The sequence below is a fragment of the Rhinoderma darwinii genome, chromosome 2 (genome assembly GCF_050947455.1).
Source record: "Rhinoderma darwinii isolate aRhiDar2 chromosome 2, aRhiDar2.hap1, whole genome shotgun sequence".
Classification (NCBI taxonomy): Eukaryota; Metazoa; Chordata; class Amphibia; order Anura; family Rhinodermatidae; genus Rhinoderma; species Rhinoderma darwinii.
In genome coordinates, this window is record NC_134688.1 from 19,017,336 (window position 1) to 19,043,268 (window position 25,933).

The window sequence follows — 25,933 nt, forward strand, 5'->3', positions numbered from 1 at the left end:
GAACCATGTATGTAGCATGAAAGACAATGGACTTCCACGACTCCCTAACATGAAGGCCTTAGAAGAATGTATTTTGAATAAATCATACATTTTTCCCTTTTTTAATTTCCTCTTATTCTGTTTTAAACTTTTAAACTCTTTTAAACTGCAATTGCAGTGACGCTGTGATCAATATAATAAGTTCTTTGTTGGGTAACAGATAAAGGTGGCTGCTTTATTAAAATTAAAGAACACAACGGAGTGTTTCTTCGCTTTCCATGAAAATGTAATCCTAATTGGACTGATGAAAACCAGGCAAAAAATAATAATCCTGAAAGCCTCGCGTAATTTGTTTTCTCAGAAGCTGAAAAATAGTCAAGCAACCCCAGCAAGGCAAGTAGCCAAGAATTTAAAATGAATTTCAGAACACTAACCATGCTGTGAAATCCTTCGAAAAAACGTATCGAAAGACGACTACTTTGAGACGACCACCCCTGATCTAGACCAGATTTTAGTCTGCTAACTTTGCTTCAAGCCCACAAAAAGTTTTGGTAAGGAATCTTTTCTCCACCAGAGAGCTCCACCTTCCTTACCTGTGTCACATTTTGGAACACGATTCATATCTAAACCACTGCCAGTTCTTCAAGGCTTAACAGTCTTTTAGCTATTGCTGGACCATTTAGAACCTTTAACTTTCTGGACAAGGAGAAGGGTAAAGTCTGCCCTGCCCACTTCACCCTTCACCAAATGTAGAAATTCTTGGGATTTAAAGCAACATTGGCAACTTAGGCAAATAAGGCCAAACATCCTGTGTACCAAGACCAGGGTTAGGCAACCTTTGTTGTATGGAATTCCGATGAAAAAAAAAATCAATGATGAAATACCCAGTGGGCCATGCAAACATAAAAGTCAGATAAGACAAACTGACTTTCTTTGCATAGATGATACCATGTGGTGAACTGTGGTGCAGTTTTTCGGTCGGAATGTCCGCTGCGGAAAACTGCAGCACGTATCTGGCTGACGTTTCCTCCCAGGAGACCGCTGCAGCCCCCACATGGGATGAAATGTTATCCCAGGAGGCTGCGCTGGAGGGAGGAAGTATGTGATTTATTTTTTTCTGAGTTGCGTTTTTTGTGGCTGAATCGCTGCGAACCCGCCACAAAATCGCAACAACTGCTATTTGTTGCGGGTTTTACCTCCACATTGAATTCAATGGGGAAAATCTGCAACAAATAAGCAGCGTTTACGCAAATACAATTGACATGCTGCAAAATAAAATTCCGTACCGCAGGTCAATTTCTGAGTGTTGTTTCCACTCTGTATTTACGCAGCGTGTGGATGAGATTTGTTTTCTCTCATCCATTTTGCTGCTATTGTATTTGCTGCGGATTTTCCGCAACGATTTCCGTTGTGGAAAAACCGCAGTATTTACGCAACATGTGAACTGACCCTTAGGATGGTTTTCAGATGGCCATGCCATAAAATCTCCTTGGGTAATCTAAGTCTGGATCAGTAGAACTCTGTAACTCTGGGTGTTGCGACCATAATACAGACCTTAAAATGCAACTGTATTACGGCTATCTGAGACAGACACCCGGAGAGAAAAGGACCCAATAATATATCTGCTTAAATAATTTACAGAGAAGCATGACCATTGTATTCCATAGTTCGTCCAGTCTGTATGTTGATATCCTATTCCTGTTACTATGGCCTATCCCCTTTATTATCCCAACTCAACTCACCCCTTCCAGTAAACACTCCGAGACATTGGGTTGGATAAAATTGGCCACAGCAGCCAGTTTATTAACAAAAGTACATAAAACAACCATTATTTTCATCAATAAAAAACACAATGAGAAAAGGGAGTCCTTGGAGCTACAAAACTCTGGTGCCAAAATGCCCACCATATATATGTTTACTCCCAGCCGTTTCCCCACAGGCTCAGGAGCACCGCTATAACCGCAGTTGGCTTGCCATGAGTGTAAACCACTCCCCGGGACACCACCCAGCAGGAGCCCAAAATAAGCCAGACTACTGACAAATTGTATAATTTGGGAGGGACTATACCCACGATGAATCCTCCTACACCAATTTACCACCAACTCCAAGGACCCTGCGATCCGCCCAGCCACTGTGACTCCATCTTCGACAAACCACCACCAGCCATGTACCTGTGAAAAGTGAAAAGAAAGAGCAAAGCATAGCCATACTAAGAAAATTCAGCATATATCAAAAACAGGGAGGGAGGACGGGACAATTCCTGTGCTGACTGCCCGTTAATGGCCGTCAGCACCCCTTGCTCGTCCCTATATAGACCCTGACCTTGTCCCTTGAAGCCATCCCTACTCTTTGCCTCTAACTCCTTTACTACTCCTCCTATTACAAATGTTATACCCTTACCTTCCTGTCCCCCTGGTCATGCCGGCCTACCCCTATGGCCTGCAGCCTGTTTCCGGCCCTTACTGTACAATCTGTGTCTACATTATTTACAGAAAGAGACAAGGAGGCAGAACTATCTGTACCAACATGATTTGCGGGGAAAGGCAGGGAGCCAGTACTATCTGTGGCTACATCATTTACAGGAGAAGACTAGGAGGTAGGACTATCTGGGGCTTTATTGTTTACAGGGAAAAAACAGGGAGGCAATACCAGGGGCTATAGACGGTGCAGAGGTAGCAGTTGTACCCGAGCTCTGCTGCCTGAAGGAGTCCAAAATGTTAGTATAGTACTAAGAAGGCACCAGTATCAGAAATGACCCATGGTAGGTGTGGTTCTCTATTACAGATTTTGTATCGGGGCCCAGGAGCTTCAAGTTACGCCTCTGGACAGTACTATCTTGGCTTACAACATATACATGGCGAAACAGGGAGGAAGTACTATATGTACCTATATGGTTTACAGGGAGACACAGGGAGGTAGTACTTTATGTGCCTACATTTATATATAGAGAAAGGGTAGAAGTATTATTTGTGCCTTCATGATTTACAGGGAAAGACAAAGAAGCAGTACTATCTATGTCTATATCATTTAGAGATATGTAAAGGGTAGTACTATTTATGACTACATTACTTACAGGAAGAAACTGTGAGAGGATGCTATCTGTGTCTATGTCAGTTACAGTGAGAGTCAGGTAGGCGCTACTATCTGTACCTACATAATTTACAAGGAAAGTCAGGGAGACAGTACCATCTCTGTATATATTATTTACAGGGAGAGACGGAGGCAGTACTAAGTACATAAGTACACATTATATACAGGGAAAAGACAGGGAGGCAAGACCTGCATTATTTACAGGAAGAGTCATGGAGACAGTTATATCTGTGTATACATTATTTACAGTTAGAGACAAAGATGCAGTACTATCTGTGTATACATTATTTACTGGGAGAGTCAGGGAGACAGTACTATATGTGCCGACATTTACATAGAGAGACAGGGAAACAGTACCATCTACGTGAATTATAGGGAAATAAAAAACAGTTATTTACAGGAAGATAAAGGTAATACTTTCTGTGCATACAATATTAACAGGGAAAGTCAAGGAGGTAGTACTATCTGTATCTGAATCATTATCTAGGGGAGAGAGGGAGGCAGTATTATCTTTCCCTACATGATTTACAGGGAGAGACAGGGAGGTGGTACTATCTGTGTATATGTTATATACAGGGAGAGATAAGAAAGCAGAACTATCTGTGTATACATTATTTACGGGGTAGGAAGGCAGTATTATCTGTGTATACATTATTTACAGGGAAAGACAGGGAGGCAGTACTAAATTTACCTACATGATTTTCATGGAGATACAGAGACATAGTACTATATGTGCCCACTAAAATTTGGTCAAAATAAATAAGCTACGAATTGTAAGTGCCCCGATTGCTCTTAAAACTTGTGTCTGATTCTCTGATGTGTTCTAGGATTATATCCAATCCCTTCCCAAGCTCTTTAACGCCAAGCCAACATTAGTAATGTCATCTATCTATACTCTTCATGACCAGTGTCACGTAGGGTTCGTGGACCCACTGGGCCATACAGCCTCGGCGGTATGGCAGCTGGCCAACAGGGCGCAGGTCAGAGTCTATAGTTCATATAGGGTACCTTTGGCAGCTCGGACAGTAACAAGGCAGGCTTGGCTGGGACTAGGCAGCAGGTAGACGTCAGGCGTGGAGTAGCAGGACAGACGTGGTATACAGCACAACACGGCAACAGCTCAGCACGGCACTAGATCAGGATACAGGAAACACTGGTAGCAGGAAACACTGGGGGACCATTAGCAAGATAAACTTAGGATACGACAACAACGCTCAGGCGTGGGAGGAAGGGGCTGAGACCTTCCCATAGCCCAGGGTGCTCTGGGAGCAATCAGCTCAATCTCCCACATGCGTGCGCTCTGGCTTCTTAAGTCTCGACTAAGCACGCAAGTTCACCCTTGTGGTCACTGTGGAACAGGACGGCCGTATATGCAGACATCTCTGGGGAGAAGGGCGTCGACTGGATGGAAGGAGTTTGTGGTCAGCGACCATGGACGCTACAGTATCCCCCCCTTACGCCCCTCCTCTTGGGACCAGAACGAGAGAGAAACCTCTTAATGAAGGTAGGAGCGTTGAGATTCTCTTCTGGCTCCCAGGACCTCTCTTCTGGTCCAAACCAGTAAACTTTCTCTGCGAAATATTCATATTTTGCACTTTGTATTTTCCCATACTCATTTGTGTGTTATTTTCACACTCCTCTTCATCAATGTATCACATATTGTACTCATTTTATTACTTTATTTGTCTGGTATTTCCGGACTTGTTGTTTTTCATTGTTCACACACACTCTTTCTTTATTATTTTTTATTAGTTCCCATACACATATATATTCACTTGTCTTTCATCATTTTTTTGTATGCACGTCCGTATATTGAGATTCACTCATTTTACCTCCACTCACCGTCTAAGTACATTGCTTTTATTAAAGTTATTGATGGCTATATATAGGGTGTAGGTATAAATGACGATCCATGCTACATTATTACCGTATGTATTTATTTATATACATGAGTTGATGACACATACTACCTATTTATTATGTCACTGGTGTATCTCATGGGTTCAGATCGCTGTCTACTTATCATATTCCATTAGCTTCCCATCAGCGCTACCAAGCGCTGTTTCTTCTCCCTGTGTCGCTCTCTCATTGGTGCTTGGTGTCCGGCCCCCATCTTCGTCTCTTGTGGCGTGTCTGGTTGCTTGATCCACGTGACCGGGTCTTCCTGACGCGGTGACGTGTTTCCGGCTCCGGCTCGTCGCTGCTGATGCCGTCGTGGGCGCGGCCTCTCTGCCGTCCAGGAGACAGCGACCTGTAAGTATACAGGGCAGATAACCTTATTATCTAGCATCTACATCAGGTGCAATCATCTCTGTCCATTGGTCTGTCCCTATACAAGTAGTCCCTGACTCCAACCTAACACCACCCCCAGACGAAGGCATTTGCGACGAAACGCGCGTTGGGGTGGATCTCAGCTGTGAACTGTCCCGTTTCTCCACCATGGGTATGTTAGATTTTCATACTATGTTTCTTTTATTCGTGTAAACATACCCCCCTTATTTGTCTCTATGCATGTTTAATTATCCTGCATGCCTAATATATGTGTGGTGCCCAGTATTGCTTGTATCCTGATTCAAATATTATATACTGGTTGAACCTTTGGGTTATTATTTTTGGGTACACACTATATACACCTTGTGTTGTTGTATACACTCAAATAGGTCTATATTTTTTGCTTATTCAAGCTGATTATATTTGATATCACCGTATACAATCTATATACCATTTCTATTAGGGGTTCCACACTCCTCTTACTTAACCCTCTGTGTATATTTTGGGCAATTCCCAGTTGAGCTTCCGTGTTTTAACTGTTGGTCTATGGATTTTTTATTATTGTATGACTTATTTGATGTTAATAAAGTATTTTTTGTATTTTTCATTACTTTTTCGTCTCTCAGCATTCATTTGTTCTCTTTTGGTCTTATATATTGAGTTATGATGCTGCTAGGGTTTAACACCCTTGAATCAACCCATTGAACTTCATATGTACTTTATTCATTTTGTATTGGGGCATATAGATTCATGTTGCTTTTTCGGTTTGGTTACTATGCATTGTAAATTATCTGGATAAGGATGGTGGCCACACTGCATCACTGGACCGGAGAGAGCAGGAGGCACATGAAGGGATAGAATTGGCTAACATTGCACCGCATCATTGGGGCAAAGAGAGCATGAGCATTTTCCAGCACCACGGAGTGTCATAGGAAGGAAGGGAGGAGAAGGGAGGCCATCAGGGAACGGTAGGGTGTAGCACACGCCATGCTTCACTGAATAGCCATGGGATTGCTGAGAAAGGGAAGCTACAGACTGCCACTGGAGTGTCAAGGTTAGCAATGAGGGGGGATGAGGAGAGTCGATCCTGACTGGGATCTTAAAATGAGGGGAACAATGCTGTTGTACTCTACTGTATATGAATACGAGAGGGAGCCATGCTAAATGAGAGTGGAAGCCCTAATGGGGACCAGGAAAGAGAGGGGATCCATGCTGGGGACCAAGAGGGGAACTATGCTGGGTAACAAGATTTAGAGCGGGAGCCATGCTGGGGACTAGTAATGAGAGGAGGGAGCTATGCTTGGGACTAGGAATCAGAGGGGGGCCATGTAAGGTATTAGGATTTGGAGGGGAGCCGTTCTGGGGACTATAATTGAGAGGGGAGCCATGCTAGAGATTAGGAATGAGAGAAAAGCCAAGCTGGGGACTAGGAATGAGGAGAGCCATGATGGGGTCGAAGAATGAGAGCGCTACATGTTTGTTGACTGCATTGTAACGTCCACAGCTGTGGACCGTCATTCTTACCTGCCCCCCGATGGCCACAGCTATGGACGAGTGAGTGTGGGGCGGCATCTCCCTCCTGAGAGACGCCAGCACTCACTTCCGCATTGCTGCACTGGTTCCCGTAGGGTGCGCACGTGCTCGCGTCTGGCCTTAAAGGGCCAGTGCACACACATGAGTAAGATCTGTGATTAGCCCATGATCACACTGGACTATAAAAAGGGCTCTGCCCTTTCACTCATTGCCTGAGCGTTGTTGTGTTTACCCATGTTAGTCTTAGCAAATGGTCCCTTAGAGTTATCCTGTTCCCATTGTTCCCGTGCCCTGCTACTTGTATCCTGTATCCCGTGCTATATCTGTTTCTGTACTTTAACCTGTCGGAGTCATGTTGTACCACCGGTCACGCCTGCTGATATACACCACGTCTGTTATCTACAAGTTCATCTGTGCCGAGCCTCCATTACGGTCTGGACTATTAAAGGTACTATTTTACTAGGACTGTTGTTTGGCCAGCTGCGACTCCGCTACGGCGGTGTGACCTAGTGGCTCCACATACACATGGATCGTGACATGCATTACACACTTTAAATTGCATTCTGTGTACTTTTTTCTTTGAGAGGACCATCCCCTTAAAAAAAGTATTTTTCTGTGCAATTTTGTTGTGGTTGGCTCAAAGAGGTTTCGCTGTATTTGAGAATGGTGACCACTACGTTACACTCAAATGTAAGTACAGGGATGTTGGTCACCTTGCTGCTTCATGGGTTGTTGATACAGTCCCCTGCCAAGTGCATATTCTTACTACAAAAAAAGTAATAATGCAAAAAAAAAGGCAACATTATTCGGGTACATGTGGACGGGGCAGTTTATAATGTTGAAAAGATAACCATTATTAACTTTAAGAGTAGACTGAAACATTCAAGTAACCATGCGCCGAACCGTGCAACTTCTTTAGACTTTACTTTTCATTTGCTTGGAAAAAATGTTAATTATAAAACTTTATCAGAAATGAAAATTAAAATTCATAACAAGTTGCATAATATGATGACAATGGGGAACATATGGTTGACTGCAATCTTCCTAAAAACTTCTGGCCTTTGTTTCCTTGTTATCATTCAGCGTTAATGTAATCACTCAGTGACATTATGCCTAGAACCGTTCTGGATGAGCTCCATGCCAGCGTAATCTAATTAAATGCAGAAGAATATAATTATAAACTATTCTGCATCTAGATTCTTCTAAATCGGCCAAGAATACAATTATTTCTGGCTAAATTCAACTGTCCTAAACATATGGATTGTAGGTGTGTATACAATGTATATATATATGTATATACTTTAAACTTAAAGGAACAATCCAGTCCGAAAAATCCACCACCGTATAGGGGAGAATTTATTAAGACTGGCTTTTCATTCGCCAGTCTTAATAAACTAAAACGTTGGAGTAAACTCCGACACATTTATTAAGAGACAAAAGCCTCTTAATAAATGCATTGCCCCTTTCAGCCGGGCCGTGGGCCATACATTCCCCTCCTTCGGCCAAAAAAACCCCAAAGGTCATAATTACGTCGCCGCTCTCCCCCCGGCTCCTTCATTATTCCAGTGGCGCTTATACAAGGACCCTACGCCGAGCAGAGTCGGTATCTTATATGCAGGGCAGCTCTTCAAAGTCATCAGTGCTGTGTCGCATGCAATGTCCTGACCCTGCCCAGCGTCACTTTGTTGTATGAACTGCGGTGAAGTGATGAGGGAACCCTAGGGAAGTAGAGGAGCCGTGAGTATAATTTTTTTCTAAGTAATATTAGTTTTTATTTTTTTTATTAATTAAAGTTTCAATGGAAAGGGGTGGTAGTCAGGTCGGGGGAAGGCAAGGAAGGGGCCCCTGCCTTTCTACACCCAAACAGGGAAATTTACAGCAGCTAGGAGCTGGCCTAGATTTCCACTACAATTTACGCCAGTTTCGTGGCGTAAATTATAATAAATTTGTCGGGTCCCGGTGGTCTTGCCAACTTTCCACAAAAGCGGCAAGGGTGGAGCAGAAGGCCAAAAGTCACAGTTTGCTCTGACTTTTGGGTCCTTCTGCGACTTTTCTATGCGGGAAACCTAATGTAGAAAGAAGGTAATAAATTACCCCATAGTGTTTATATGTGTTCCATACCATAACATTGTAAAGGATTTGTGCTTACTTTTATTTTCTGTTGTTGCATATTTTGTACATTTTAAGTGGCTGCTTTCTTCAAGACACAACTTTTTCAAGGCTATTAACCCCTTAACGATCAGGCCTGTTTTGGCCTTATTGACTAAACTTTTTTTTTTTTCTTTTTTTTATCCTCGCATTCTAAGAGCCATCATTTTTTTACTTTTCTGTTGATGTAGCTGTATGAGTGTTTGTTTTTGTGGAACGAGTGCTATATTTCAATGGCAACATTTTGGGATATATTATTTATTATATTATATTATAATTTATTGATTAGCTTTTATTCGTTTTTTTAATAGGAAGGAAAAAAACAGCAATTCTGCCACTGTTTTTTGCTTATTTTTTACGCCGTTTATCTTGTTATTAAAATAACACGTTAATTTTATTCTACACGTAGGTACGAATACAGCGATGTCAAGAAAGTATTGGGGTTCTTTTTCTGTTTTATGACTTTTGTACAATAAAAACATGTTTTATAGGGAAAAAAGTCATTTTTGTGTCGCTGCATTCCAAGAGCCATAATATTGTTCTTTTTTCACTGAATTCGCCATACGACGGCTTGTTTTTTGAAGTGAACCTAAGTGAACCTTTTTAAAAAACAACAAATTTATGAATAAAGTTTTTTTATTATATACTTAGTTTTTTAAAACATTCTCAAAGTTACAATGACAATCATAGCCTAGTAGGCAGATACCTATAGCAGACCTTGAGGCCGTCATTAAGCCCCCGGCTGCCGTGGTAACCCATCGGCATCCCGTGATTGAGTTGTATAACAGCCGCCTTTCTGCCACTGATCCTGTAGGTACACTGGGCAGTACCCACAAGATTCCAGTGACCCATATATCTATTGATGCGGAAACTAACACCCGCTCAGGACAGATATTTCCATGGCTGGTCTTTAATGGGATAATTGAGTCAGTCTTATGTAAACAACCTTTCTGGTTTGCAAGATAGTCCAGCAAAAAAATGTTTAACACCTGCTTGTCTAATGGTCTGGACTAGTGGTGGGTTTAATGTCAGCACCTCTGATATTAACCCCTGACATTAACCTCTAGGGTAGTGGAGAGGTTAATACATGCTTACCTGGTGGTCTGAGGTAGCGAAGGGTTTCAAGGAAGTAGCCATAAGAGATGCAGAGGTAATAGTTGATTCCGGGCCCTGAAACATGAGGGACCCAGTGGTTTATTCACCACCCCATGAGGCCATGTAGAGATACGTGTCTCTGGTCAAATGCTGAATTTTTGTTTTTTGCCAGAAGTGATACACATTATTTAACCACACCAATCCACAGTCGCACTTTAAATTATTTATTTAAAACCTATATAACCAAGGCACTTAATGTCGTTCTTCAAAATAGTTTCATAAACTTTCTTCAGAAGCTTAGAAACTTTAGCTCCAAACCTTAAGGTTCAAGTATGGCTGCCATGAATCCCAATATTAACTTTCCCCTCCTTGACCACGACATGTTCAATGGTGTCCAGGAAATTGAGATACAGTGAATTGTTTGGAGGGATCCTCACACTTTAGAGCTGCTGTGCTATCCTGTTTTTGCCTGTGACATGGTAGGGACAAGGAGACTTCATAAGAACTTAAACATTTATTTTTATTTGGCCCTCAGACTAAAGGCCCTATTACACGGGCCAATGATAGGGCAAATAAGCTTTCATATGACCACTTGTTCCTGATCATTGCCCTGTGTAATATGAGCAACGATCAGCCGATGAATGAGCAAACGGCTGATCTGCTCTTTCATGCAGAATTAAAAATCATCTGTGTCGGCAGCACATCTCTCTGTGTAATCAAGGAGATGCGTTGTCGACATCTCTCTGTATAATCAGTATAGGGACGGGCGATCTAAGTAACGAGCGCTCGTCCCTATACAAAAGCAATCCTTGCTCCATGTGATATGAGCAAACGAGTGCCGATCAACGAGCTGTCTCATTGATTGGCACTCGTTTACGCGGCCCATGGCTGTGTAATAGTACCTTAACTTTGTTCATGAATTAAAAAATTGTTCCTACCATTTTACAGGCAGCGATGAATCAAGGTCTGTATAGGCACCTGAGCAAAATATTATCTTTATTTGGGGCCCATTCCCTGTTTTCAGGGGCGTAACTATAAAAGACTGGGCCACATAGCTCTCCCCTAGGTGCCACACACAGTCCCCCTTGTAAATAGTGCCCCATTGTAGATTCTGCCACATAGCCCCCCTGTAGATTGTGCCTTACAGCCCCCCTGTAGACACTGTAACACCACCCCTTGTAGATAGTGCCCCCTCCACCCTTGTAGACAGTGCCATACAGCCCCCTCGAAGATAGTGCCCCCACCTCCCCCTGTAGATAGTGCCATACAGCCCCCCTGAAGATAGTGCCATACAGCCCGCGCTGTATAGTACAATACAGCACAACCTGTAGAGACTGCCACACAGCCCCCTCTGTAGATAGCACCCGCCATCCCTCCCCCACATAGAGTGTCATACAGCCCCCACTGTAGATAGTGCCATACAGCCCCCTGTAAATAGTGCCATATAGCCCCCCTGTAGATAGTGCCATACAGCCCTCTAGCTGCCACCATACAGTATAATACCCCATAGCTGCCACCATACAGTATAATGCCCCCCTATCTGCCCTTATACAGTATAATACCCCCAAAGCTGCCCCTAGTGCCAGTGCCCATATATAAAGTGCCAATGCTCTCTCGATAGTGCCACAGTGCCCATTTAGATCGAGCCCCTATATAGGGCCACAGTTTCCATGTTGATAGTGCCACCCCCCTGTAGATAGAGCTACCCCCACCCTATAGATAGCGTCATTGGGACTCCCTCTAGGAGTGGAATCCCCAGCCAGAGCATAGGCCGGGGATTTCGTTACTAGAAAGAAGCCCTGATGTCACTGTCTATATATGGACAGTGACGTCAGTGGCTACTCCTTGAGCGAATCCCCGTTGCCGACTCTGGCCGGGGATTCCGCTCTAGGAGGAGCCACTGACGTCACTGTCCATATATGGACAGTAACCTCAGGGTTTCCTCTAGGAGCGGAATCCCCTGCCAGATCATCGGTAACGGGGATTCCGCTCAAGAAGTAGCCACAAATTCTGAAGCAGGAAACTATTAGCTCCCTGCTTCAGAATTAGTTGAGAGCGGAGAGAGCTCCTCCGCTCGCCGATGACTCCCCGGACACAGCGCTACTTTAAGCGCTGTGCTCGGTGAAGCCCTTGACGGTACTGTCCATATATGGACAGTGACGTCAGTGGCTAAATACTTGAGCGGAATCCCCGTTGCCGACTCTAGCCGGGATTTCCGCTCATAAATGGACAGTACCGTCAAGGGCTTCCCCGAGCACAGCGCTTAAAATAGCGATGTGTCCGGAGAACCCTCGGTGAGCGGAGAAGCTCCCCATGCTCCTCCGCTATGAACTAATTCTGAAGCAGGGAGCTGGCTGTTCCCTGCTTCAGAATTAGTTTGACAGCGGGAGATACCCCCGGCCGCCCGGGACAGCGGGACACAATGCCCGGAATCCAGGACTGTCCGGCTGAATCCGGGATGTTTGGGAGTTATGAGATAGATAATAATAATAATAATAATAATAATCTTTATTTATATAGCGCCAACATATTACGCAGTACTTTGCAATTTAGAGGGAACATGAAACAAATCAAACCTGAGGAGTGAGGACCCTGCTCGCAAGAGCTTACAATCTATGAGGAAATAAAGGAGACACAAAGTGTAATAGTGTTTGTTCTGTACAATAGTCCAGCCATTTTTATACACATGCGGTGGTAACATAAAGCTGCATGAGCCGGTCACCAGCCAGTCTCCGTGTATGACTGACATGAAGAGAAGGAGTGTGAGAGAATCTAATTCTGATGACTAATCTAGAAGGAGGGCCATGGAAAGGAGTCAGATTAGGGAATGTTATAGGCCGATCTAAATAGATGTGTTTTCAGGGCACGTTTAAAACTGTGGATATTTGGAATTAGTCTGATTGTCTGGGGTAGCGCATTCCAGAGGACGGGTGCAGCACGAGAGAAATCTTGGAGATGGGAGTGGGAGGTTCGGATTATGGAGGATTTTTATCTAAGGTTGTTGGCAGAAAGTAGAACACGGGTAGGGTGGTAGAGAGAGATGAGGGAGGAGATGTAAGGAGGTGCAGCACTGGGGAGAGCTTTGTGGGTGAGAGTAATAAGTTTGAATTTTATTCTGAAGGGGATGGGCAACCAGTGCAGTCACTGGCACAGATTAGAGGCGTTGGTGCAGCGGTTGGTCATAAATATGAGCCTGGCTGCTGCATTGAGGATAGATTGGAGAGGGGAGAGTTTGGTGAGGGGAAGACGGATTAGTAATGAGTTACAGTAGTCAAGACGAGAGTGAATCAGAGCAACAATGAGAGATTTGGCGGTTTCCTCCGTAAGAAAAGAGCGGATTCTGGAGATGTTTTTGAGGTGAAAATGACAGGAGCGTGAAAGTGAATGAATGTGAGGAGTAAAGGAAAGATCTGAGTCAAAAATAACCCAGAGACAGCGGGCGTGCTGCTTAGGAGTTATGATAGAGACAGCGGGTGTGCTGCTTAGGAGTTATGATAGAGACAGCGGGTGTGCTGCCTATGAGTTATGATAGAGACAGCGGGTGTGCTGCCTAGGAGTTATGATAGAGACAGCGGGCGTGCTGTCTAGGAGTTATGATAGAGACAGCGGGCGTGCTGCTTAGGAGTTATGATAGAGACAGCGGGTGTGCTGCCTAGGAGTTATGATAGAGACAGCGGGTGTGCTGCCTAGGAGTTATGATAGAGACAGCGGGCGTGCTGTCTAGGATTTATGATAGAGACAGCGGGCGTGCTGCTTAGGAGTTATGATAGAGACAGTGGGCGTGCTGTCTAGGAGTTATGATAGAGACAGCGGGCGTGCTGCTTAGGAGTTATGGTAGAGACAGCGGGCGTGCTTTCTAGGAGTTATGATAGAGACAGCGGGCATGCTGCTTAGGAGTTATGATAGAGACAGCGGGCGTGCTTTCTAGGAGTTATGATAGAGACAGCGGGCGTGCTGCTTAGGAGTTATGGTAGAGACAGCGGGCGTGCTGTCTAGGAGTTATGATAGAGACAGCGGGCGTGCTGCTTAGGAATTATGATAGGGACAGCGGGCGTGCTGCTTAGGAGTTAGGATAGTGCCACACACAGAGATGGAGACATCAGGTTTAGGGAGGTTAGTAGATGGTGGGAACACAAGGAGCTCAGTTTTAGAAAGATTCCGTTTCAGATAGAGAGAGGACATGATGTTAGAGACAGCGGACAGACAATCACTGGTGTTTTGTATTAGAGCAGGGGTGATGTCATGGGAAGAGGCATATAATTGGGTGTCATCAGCGTAGAGATGGTACTGGAAGCCAAATCTGCTGATGGTTTGTCCAATAGCAGCTGTGTAGAGAGAAAAGAGAAGCAAACCTAGGACTGATCCCTGAGGAACCCCGATAGCAAGGGGAAGAGGCGAAGAAGAAGAAGTGGAACAAGCAAATGACACACTGAACAAGCGGTCAGAGAGCTAGGAGGAAAACCAAGAGAGAGCCGCGTCCTGGAGGCCAATAGAGTGGAGCATGTTAAGTAGGAGTTTGTGGTCTACAGTGTCAAAGGCAGCAGAGAGAACCATAAGAATCAGGAGAGAGGATTTGCCGTTAGATTTAGCCGCCAAGAGATCATTTGAGACATTAGTAAGGGCAGTTTCTGTGGAGTGTAGAGTGCGGAAACCAGATTGTAAGGTGTCTAGAATGGAGTTAGCAGAGAGATAGCGGATAAGGCGAGAGTAGACCTAGATAATAGATAGATAGATAGATAGATAGATAGATAGATAGATAGATAGATAGATAGATAGATAGATAGATAGATAGATAGATAGATAGATAGATAGATATGAGATAGATAGATAGATAGACAGACAGACAGACAGACAGACAGACAGACAGATAGATAGATAGATAGATAGATAGATAGATAGATAGATAGATAGATTTTTTTTATTACCACCATTACTATTCTCTCTCTCCTGGCAAGAGAGGGAGAAGTTACAGCAGTTCTTGAGGGGGGGGCCACGAGGGGGGCGCGAGAGGATTTGCGGGAGCCGCAAAAAGAATGTCCCTGGAGACAAGAGTTTCTAAAATCATAAAATAATGTCATTTATTTTATGATTTTAGAAACGCTAGTGTTCCCAGGCACTATATTGTTTAAACTGTGTACATACCACTGTCCTGTGGCTTCTTTTCCTCTGCAGTGCACCGCTCCAGTGTGTCTGCTCCCTCTTTCCAGGCAGAATGCTGTGCAGACAGCGTCCTTGCAGGGGGACGTGGCTGGCAACAGGGAGGGTTCGGGGCAGGGCGGGACATTGCTCAGACCGCCAGTGACATCGGTGAAAAACCGGGACTGTCCCACCGAATCCGGGACGGTTGGGAGATATGGGGCTGCTGCAGCAGTAGTTACGCCACTGCCTGTTTTGGAGGGTAGGAGGACTACCTAACAAAAAAAAACAGCTACAGGTGAAAGATAAAATGATACAGCTAAAAAAATATAAAAAAAATCACAACTCACAATTTTTTTTACAAATAACAGTACAATGCAGTGCCCAAATAATACAATCATACGCTGTCCAAATAAAAGATTTGCATAGTGCCCAAATAAAATGTAATACAGTACTTAATAATACCGCCATACACTGCCTTAGTAATAGTGCTATGAATTTCCCAAATAAGTGATCAGGTTCTAGCCAAGCTATAAGGGTGGTAAATAAACTCTACTGTGGATAACACTGAGGATGGGGGTGGAGGCCCATAGATGGCAAAGGCCCTGGGGTATTGGGCCCATAATATGGCCCTGAGCACAGGATGTCTTAAGAAGCCCTACTGAATGAGGAGCCCATGAAATAGTTCTTCATAGCTCAGCTTCCTAGCCTGTGAGTAGGACACCGGCAGCAGTGGTAGATTGGGGGTTTTATCGCCAACCTAGACTCTTGGCTGTCTGGTCAAAAATAGATTTTTCAAAAAGATAATTCTAGCTAGAAGATGAATAATTAGTAGCACAATTTCCAACTAAAAATACACTGGAACAGCGAAATGCACATTTTGACGTCATTTTTCCTTCACTAATTTTTGGACATCTTGATCTGCATGATAATCACCCACTTGATAACTTTAATGTGTTGTTCATTTGCATGATAGTGGATTCTAATAGCTAATTATTACCCAACTATGGTCTTTGTCTGTTACAAAATGTTCTAAAATATGTTTTCATAAGGATGTAATTAGCGCAAGAGACGATGACATTGTGTCTTGTTTCATTACAATTTAGCTTTAACTGTTGTAAAAACGGCGGAAAGATCGGAAGCAGAACGCTTCCAAACATCTGCTTATTGATTTTAATGGAAAAAAACAGCGTTCTGTTCCGCCGGAGCGTTTTTTGAAAAAAAAGGCTTGCGAAAAAGTGCATGTCACTTCTTGAGCCGTTTTTGGAGTTGTTTTTCATTGACTTCATACAAAAACAGCTCCAAAAACGGCCGTAAAATACGCAGCGAAAACAGCTCCGTATTTTCAGATGTTTTTTATTAAGCGTGTGAACATACCCTCAGTGCCTCACAAAAAGAGTTAAAGGGAAATGTATCATGAGAAAATGAAATTATTTAAAATCAAGTTTGTATTATAATTTTTTTTGTAAATTCTATTTTTTTTTCTTTAAAAAATCTTACAATATTCCAGTTTTCATGCTGGCCGTTAGAACATACACAATAGGTTGACACTGTTTTCAACAGCTCACTTGCAAGCTTTGCTGTCTGTCTATTCATCTATCTTATATGTATCTATCTCATATAAGTCATATCTATCTACCCCAGGGGCGTAGCTAGGGGGGGCAGGCGGGGCATGTGCCCCGGATGCAACTAAGAGGGAAGGTGGAGGGTCGCCAGTGCCACACCGTCCATGACGGGGGCCTGTTGCCTCTTATGGGGGGGCGGCGGCACCACTGAAACCAGCCACTGCCACCACCTCCTGCTCTATAGGCGATGAATGGCCGGGTACGTTCCATGCCCGGCCATTCAGCGCCTTTCAACAATTTAAGCGCTGCTTGCATCGCGCTGCTTGCATCTATGAAAGGCGCTGATTGACTGGGCAGAATGACTTGCCCTGTCAATCAGCGCCTTTCAACGACTCAAGCGGTGAGATCACGTCATCGCGCCTCTTACGTCGTTCAACCCCAGCACACCTGCTCAGAAGAGAACAGGTCTGCATTGCCACCGGATGGCACGGGAACGGGATTAGGGTGAGTATGTAAAGTTTGTTTTTTTATCCTAATAAAAATGTGAGTCACATTATCTACAGGGGGCTCTATCTACAGGGGGGGGGGGCTATATATAGGGGTGGGCTATATGTGGAGCCCTATAGGGGGAGCTATATGTGAGGCACTATATACACGGGTGGGCTATATGTGGAGCACTATAGTGGGAGCTATACTGTATGTGAGGCACTATATACAGGGGTGGGCTATATACAGGGGTGGGCTATATGTGGAGCACTATTTATAGGGGGAGATATATGCAGGGCACTATCTACCGGGTTGGCTATATGTTTGACACTATATACAGGGGTGGGCTATATCTACAGGGATGGGCTATATACATGGGTGGGCTATATATGTGTACTATAGGGGGAGCTATATGTAAGGCACTATATACAGGGGTGGGCTATATGTGGAGCACTATTGTAAAGGATTTGCCTGACACAGCTTCTGTGTCGACGCCCGTGGTTAATCAGCCTGCATCTGTTCCTAGGTCTGCTAGAGTGACTCGATCTGCTACCACTCAGGCTGGTAAGCTGAGGAGTGGGAGAGCCTATCACAGCCTGGCCAGACAGTTTTAGCTCCTGCCCTTGGTCTACTTATACCTTCATTTGCTGCTTGTCCTTTGCCTGTGATTCTCTTGTTTCCTGGCTCTGCTGTTCCTGCTGTTACCATTGACCTCTGCTTCATATTGACCCTTGCTTGACTGACTATTCTCCTGCTCTGCTTTTGTTACCACGTACTCTCCTGGTTTGACTCGGCTCGTCCACTACTCTGTTGCTCACGGTGTTGCCGTGGGCAACTGCCCCACTTCTCTTTGCTTTTGTGTACCCTTGTCTTGTTTGTCTGTCGTGCACTTATTGAGCGTAGGGACCGTCGCTCAGTTGTTCGCCGTTGCCTAGGACGGGCTGTGCAAGTAGGTAGGGACTGAGTGGCGGGTAGATTAGGGCTCACCTGTCTGTCTCCCTATCCTGACATTACAACTATTTATAGGGAGAGATATATGTAGGGCACTATCTACAGGGGTGGGCTATATGTTGGACAGTATATACAGGGGTGGGCTATATGTGGAGCACTATCCTAAGGGGGGGCGATATGTGGGGCACTATCTACAGGGGACTACAAGTGGGGCACTATTTTCAGAAGGGGCCATATGTGGGGCACTGTATAAAGGGGGGCTATATGTAGGGCATTATCTACAGGGGTGGCTACATGTGGGCACTATCTACAGGGGTGGCTATATGTGGGACACTATCTACAGGGGGCTATATGCTTGGTACTATCTACAGGGGCTCTATGGGGGCACTATCTACAGGGGGCATGGTGTGTGTGTGTGGGGGGGCACAGTGTATGGCACTATTATAATCGGTGACAAAGTGTATGGTTCTATTATGATTAGGGACAGTGTATGGTGCTATTATAATTAGAGTTACAGTGTATTTTACTATTATATTTAGGGGCACAGTGTCTGGCACCATGAGAACTTTATTTTTTTTATAGGTGCAGAAATGTTTGAAAACTGAGAAGCTGAAGACATCTAAGTTGCAAACTGCAGAAATGAGCTGTGGCCGGGAGAAGTCATCATAGAGGTTTGGACCAGATGGAGAAGAAAAGAGAAAAATATCTAGAATCTGAGATCGTCACCTGTGAGTCACTTTATGTAAATGTTTATTCTGCCTCTAATCAGCACTGTAGTCCTTGTATGATCTGCAGCGAGATGATGGGTGATATGATTTTTTCTTGTGAAACAGCAACTCCCAGCATATCCTTACCATTGTTTGGACCATGCTGGGAGCTGTATACAATTTAGTGCAACCTATACGGCAGGGGTTGCACTAAATTGAGCTGTATTTGTGCTGGTGTTGTATTTATGTATTGAGCATTGTTCTGCCACTGTATATATGTACTGAGCTTGGTTCTGGCACTGTATATATGTACTGATCTTGATCTGATGCTGTATATATGTAATGAGCTTTGTTCTGGTGTTGTATATATGTACTGAGCTTTGTTCTGGGGCTGTATATATGTACTGAGCTTGGTTCTGGTGCTGTATGTATTTTGAGCTTGGTTCTGGTGCTGTATTTATGTACTGAGTTTTATTCTGGTGCTGTATATATATATATTGGGCTTTGTTCTGGTGTTGTATATATGTACTGAGCTTGGTACTGGTGCTGTATTTATGTACTGAGCTTGGTTCTGGTGTTGTATATATGTACTGAGCTTGGTTCTGGTGTTGTATATGTGTACTTAGCTTGGTTCTGGTGTTGTATATAGAACTATATTGCTTGTAAAATATAGAAATGCTTTTATGCTAGAGTTACATAAAAAAAATGTGGAAAAAAAATTACACCTCATTGATTGGTAGAGAAATCAAACATGGCGAGGGTGAAGGAGATGTCGGGAAAGAAGTTCGGGGGCACCAAATTTAATCTTTTCCCCGGGTGCAGGAGAACCTAGCTACGCCTCTGATCTACCCACCCATCTCATATCTATGTATCTAAGTCATATCTATCTATCTAAGTCATATCTATTTATCTATCTATTTACCCATCCAGAGGCGAAACTAGAAGTTTGGGGCCCAATGCTGCCCACCGCTAAATCAGAGCCTAGACATTAAAAAACAAAACATTTACTTACCACCCCTGACTTTGCTTCAGGGCCCACCACACCTGAATTTTCTTCAGAACCAGCCTCGAATCCCCATAAAATGCCACTTCAGGCCTCGGCGAATTGGCGCATAGGACGTTAGACGTTAGGACAATATATGCGCTACGGCACAGTGCCAGAGCCTGATGTGGCAGTCTGTGAGGATTCCCTTCCCCACCGGTCCGCAACAATTACTCCCCCTGCGACCATTACTCCGCTGTATTTATCTATCGATCTATCTCATATATATCTATCTAAATGTCCCCTATATGACATTGACCATCTGGTTTAGCTTTACACCGTGTTCCAAATTATTATGCACATTGGATTTAAGTGTCATAAACATTTAATTATTCGTTTTTCAATTAAACTCATGGATGGTATTGTGTCTTAGGGCTCTTTGGATCATTGTAATCAATTTCAGACACCTGTGATAATTAGCTTGCCAGGTATGCCCAATCAAAGGAAAACTACTTAAGAAGGACGTTCCACATTATTAAGCAGGCCACAGGTTTCAAGCAATATGGAAAAGAAAAAGGATCTCTCTGCTGCAGAAAAGCGTGAAATAGTGCAATACCTTGGACAAAGTATGAAAACATTGGATATTTCAAGAAAACTTAAGCGTGATCATCGTACTCTGAAAAGATTTGTGGCTGATTCAGAACACAGACGGGTTCGTTCAGATAAAGGCATAATGAGGAAGGTTTCTGCCAGACAAATTAATAGGATTAGGAGAGCAGCTGCTAAAATGCCATTGCAAAGCAGCAAACAGGTATTTGAAGCCGCTGGTGCCTCTGGAGTCCCGCGAACCTCAAGGTGTAGGATCCTCCAGAGGTTTGCAAGTGTGCATAAAGCTATTATTCGGCCACCCCTAAACAATGCTCACAAGCAGAAACGGTTGCAGTGGGCTCAGAAATACATGAAGACTAATTTTCAAACCGTGTTGTTTACTGATGAGTGCCGTGCAACCCTGGATGGTCCAGATGGATGGAGTCGTGGATTGTTGGTGAATGGCCACCATGTCCCAACAAGGCTGCGACGTCGGCAAGGAGGTGGCGGAGTTATGTTTTGGGCTGAAATCACGGGGAGAGAGCTGGTAGGCCCCTTTAGGGTCCCTGATGGTGTGAAAATTACCTCTGCGAAGTACGTAGAGTTTATGACTGACCACTTTCTTCCCTGGTACAAAAAGAAGAACCGTGCCTTCCATAGCAAAATTATCTTCATGCATGACAATGCACCATCTCATGCTACAAAGAATACCTCTGTGTCATTGGCTGCTATGGGCATAAAAGGAGAGAAACTCATGGCCTGGCCCCCATGTTCCCCTGACCTCAACCCTATTGAGAACCTTTGGAGCATCCTCAAGCAAAATATCTATGAGGGTGGGAGGCAGTTCACATCAAAACAGAACCTCTGGGAGGCTATTCTGAAATCCTGCAAAGATATTCAAGCAGAAACTGTCCAAATACTCACAAATTCAATGGATGCAAGAATTGTGAAGGTGATATCAGAGAAGGGGTCCTATGTTAACATGTAACTTGGCCTGTTAAGTTTTTTTTATTGAAAGAGCTTTTGATTTCTGTAAATATGACCTCCTGATGCTGCAAATTCAACAAATTACCATTTTAGTTCTCTTTACAACATTTAAAATATTTTAATCTCTGTTGTGCATAATAATGTGAAGCATTTTGAGTTTTTTTACTTCTAAAAAAAAACCTGTTATCATTAGGAGATTTGTTCAATAAAATTTGCATTATGCTCCAACTGTTGATGGCTTGAAGATTATACTGACTGTCATTTGCATCGACTAGTTAGGAAAATCAGTGAAAAATAACATTTGCATAATAATTTGGAACGCGGTGTAGTGCAGGAGTCTAAGAATATAAATTGCATCATTTAAAAAATTAAAAGGTGGAAAATTTATGTTTAAAAAATGAAAGTGTCTTGATGCGGTGACCTCTACAAATACACACAAAAATAGTTTTAGTAGTAAAGTTAAAAAAATACATAATAGAGAAAGAACAAAATGATTACAGACTATTTTCTTGTCATATAAAATCATAAGGATTCTGAATGTAAGGGTGACGATATAATGACATCTACTACGTGAACTTTCATGTCTCCTATTTTAACATCTTTCTTGCAGGAGCTTTTATTGTATGTTTTCTTTACTCTTTGGTTACATTCGTTTTTATTAAGTTGTCATTTCTGGAAATACTATAAAAAATGGCCAATACAGGAATGCCAAAATGTGTTAGTAAAGCTCTCCACACCAATACATAGTATTTCCATGCGTTTTTTCATACAGGGTTCTAAACAGAAGCAATTTCTATTCCAACTCAGACAAGTTTAGTTTTAGCGATCGAAGGGGATCTCAGTCCGATCAACCTTCTGACAGCTCACTATGACATGTCAAAAGTTTTTTAAAAGTTCAGATACACTTTAAGGGTAAGATGACACAGGGCAGATACGTTGCGTAAAGGTACATCGTATCCGCCCCGGTTTCCGCGGAGAATTTCGTCCGAAAAACCGCACCAAATTGTGGTGCAGTTCTTCGGCCAGAATGTCAACTGCGAAAATACTGCAATGAAAAATTAAAAACTGCATATACTTACCATGGGTGCTCCCTGATGTTGTCTACAGCTACCTGCCGACTCTCCGGTGACTTGTTTAACCCCTACCCGCACCAGGACGTAACTGTCCGTCGTTGCGGGAGGTTACTTCCCGCACGAGGACGTACAGTTACTGAGTTTTTCCCGGTGCACACTGTCGGCGACAGTGTGCACCGGGAACCAGGAGGTCAGCTGTCGCCGACAGCTGACACTCCCCTCTTGCCGGCCAGCGGTCCTTTGCCGCTGATTTCGGCGATTTAACCCCTTAAATTCGGCGATCGGGTGCAATCGCCGAATTTTGGGGGTTTCTAACATATCGGCAGACCCCGGTCCGAAATCGCGGGGTTTGCCGATAGTTACTATGGCAAACGGAAGCCAAACAATGGCTTCCGGGTCTGCCATGGACGGAAGCCCATCAGGACCAACCTTCGGCTGGTCCTAATAGGCTTCCTGTCAGAGTGACAGAAAGTCACTGTGTCGTTCCCGATGGCACACTGTCAGCGACAGTGTGCATCGGGAACTTGGAGATCAGCTGTCCACGACAGCTGACACTCCAGTGTTGCCGACCAGCGGCTCATCGCCGCTGATTTCGGCAATTAACCCGTTACATGCGGGGCTCGCATGTAGCGGGTTTGTAGCGCATCAGCAGCCCCCATGCAATCGTGGGGGCTTCTGATGCTTGTGATGGCACCCGGGGGCTAGACAACGGCCCCCAAGTCTGCCATGTATGTCAGCCTATGAGGAACAGCCAACTGTCACACTGACAGTTGGAATAATGTTACACTACCTAGGTAGTGTAATGTATTCTAGCAGCGATCAGAGCTGCAGGTCAAAAAAAGAAAGTGTAAAAAGTAAAAAAAAAGTTAATAAACAAAAATATAAAGTGTAAAAAGTAAAAAAAAAGTTTATAAAAATGTTTTATAAAAGTCTAAAAATAAAAGGTTTTGTTTTCCTATAATAAGTCATTTATTATAGGGAAAAAATGAAAACGTTAAAAAAAAGTACACATATTTGGTATCACCGTGTTCGTAACGACCCAAACTATGAAACTATAATATTCATTTTTCCGCACGGCGAACGCCGCAAACAAAATAAACGGAAAACTGTCAGCATCGCTAATTTTTGGTCACCACCCCTCCCAAGATATAGAATAAAAAGTGATCAAAAAGTCGCATTTACCCCAAAATGATACCAATAAAAACTACAACCCGTCCCGCAAAAAACAAGACCTCCCACCGCTTTTTTGATGAAAAAATAAAAAAGTTACGGCTCAGAATAACGTGTCTCAGAAAATAAATTATTTTATAGAAACGTAATTTTATTGTGCAAACGCTGCAAAACTTTAAAAAAAACTATACACATATGGTATCGGCGTAATCGTACCAACCGGCAGAATAAATTAAAACTTAATTTATTGCGCATGGTGAACGCTGTAATAAATAAAGAATTTAAAGCGCCAAAATCGCTGTTTCTTGGTCACCTTAGCTCTAAAAAAGATCCTGAGGGGCCAAAATGCTCACCATACCCCTAGAAAAATTCCTTGAGGGGTGTAGATTCCAAAATAGGGTCACTTTTGGGGGGTTTCCACTGTTTTGGCACTGAAAACCAATCCAGCAAAATCTGCGCTCCAAAATCCAAAAGGCCCTCGTTCCCTCCTGAGCCCTGCTGTGGGTCCAAACATCAGTTTATGACCACATATGGGGTATTGCCGTAATCGGGAGAAATTGCTTTACAAATGTTGAGGTGCTTTTTCTCCTTTATTCCTTGTAAAAATGAAAAAATTCTATCTTTCCACAGAAAAATAGGTGATTTTCATCAGAACAGACTAATTCCACTAAATTCTGCAAAAAAAAACTGTGGGATCAAATTGCTAACTATACCCCTAGAAAAATGCCTTGAGGGGTGTAGTTTTCAAAATGGGGTCACTTTTTGGGGGTTTCGACTGTTTAGGTACCACAAGACCTCCTCAAACCTGACATGGTGCCAAAAATATATTCCTAAAAAAAGGAGGCCCCAAAATCCTCTAGGTGCTCCTTTGCTTCTGCGGCCGGTGCTTCAGTCCATTAGGAGACTAGGGCCACATGTTGGATATTTCTAAAATCTGCAGAATCTGGGCAATAAATATTGAGTTGTATTTCTCTGGTAAAACCTTCTGTGGTACAGATTTTTTTTTATTACAAATGAATTTTGGCAAAAAAAATGAAATTTGTAAATTTCACCTCTACTTTGCCTTAATTCCTGTGAAACGCCTAAAGGGTTCAAATACTTTCTGAATGTGGTTTTGAATACCTTGAGGGGTGCAGTTTTCAAAATGGGGTGATTTATGGGGACTTTCTAATATATAAGGCCCTCAAAGCCACTTCAGAACTGAACTGGTCCCTGAAAAAATGGCCTATTGAAATTTTATTGAAAATATGAGAAATTGCTGCTAAAGTTCTAAGCCTCGAAACGTCCTAGAAAAATAAAAGTACGTGAAAAAAAATGATGCAAACATAAAGTAGACATATGGGAAATGTGAACTAGTAACTATTTTGTGTGGTATTACTATCTGTTTTACAAGCAAATACATTTAAATTTAGAAAAATGCAAATTTTTGCTAAAATGTGACGTTTTTCACAAATTAATATTGAATTTATCGACCAAATTTTTTCACTAACCTAAAGTACAATATGTTACGAGAAAACAATCTCAGAATCGCTTGGATAGGTAAAAGCGTTCCAGAGTTATTACCACATAAAGTAACACACGTGAGATTTGAAAAAATCATCTGTGTCCACAAGGCCAAAACAGGCTGGGTCCTAACGGGGATAAGACCTGGAAAGAATACAATGAAGTCACCAAATGTTTATGGCAATGTTTCTTTACTAAGTTCTCATCACTTTATAACTTTATTGAGAAAGTCAACCTTTTCATAAACTTAGATATTATCATTAATAGCTGGATCCTGCTTGTCTGCTTTCAGCCAAGCTGTCAGTCCTGCTGACCTGACGGAATCAGCTATGATGGAACGATACAGCTTCTATGTATACAGGATACATAGAAGCTGTATATTAAAATGTCCAAAAAAATAATATAAATCAACTTAAAACCCCTTAACTGTTTAGAAAATGCCTCAAATATACCTGATAAAACGTTAGCTAAATGCCTACAAACATCTGCCCATTGAATTCAAAGGGAAAAAGTGCGCTTCGTTCAGACGGAGCGTTATTTTACGCAGCCGTCTTAAAAAATGTTGCGTAAAAAAACACCCTGTAAAAAGAAGGAGCGTGTCACTTCTTGAGCCGTTTTTGGAGCTGTTTTTCATTGTGTCAATGGAAAAACAGCTCCAAAAACGTCTAG

General features: G+C 43.1%; 1 long non-coding RNA gene across 1 annotated transcript in view; it reads right to left on the reverse strand.

Annotated features, from left to right (window-relative positions):
- Positions 1–4,887: 4,887 nt before the first annotated feature.
- The window catches only part of LOC142740406 (uncharacterized), an 83,299-nt gene continuing 62,253 nt past the window's right edge, over positions 4,888–25,933 (reverse strand). Inside the window, exon 4 of the long non-coding RNA XR_012880647.1 lies at positions 4,888–5,320. This is a non-coding gene — a long non-coding RNA (uncharacterized LOC142740406). The remainder of the gene's footprint in view (positions 5,321–25,933) is intronic.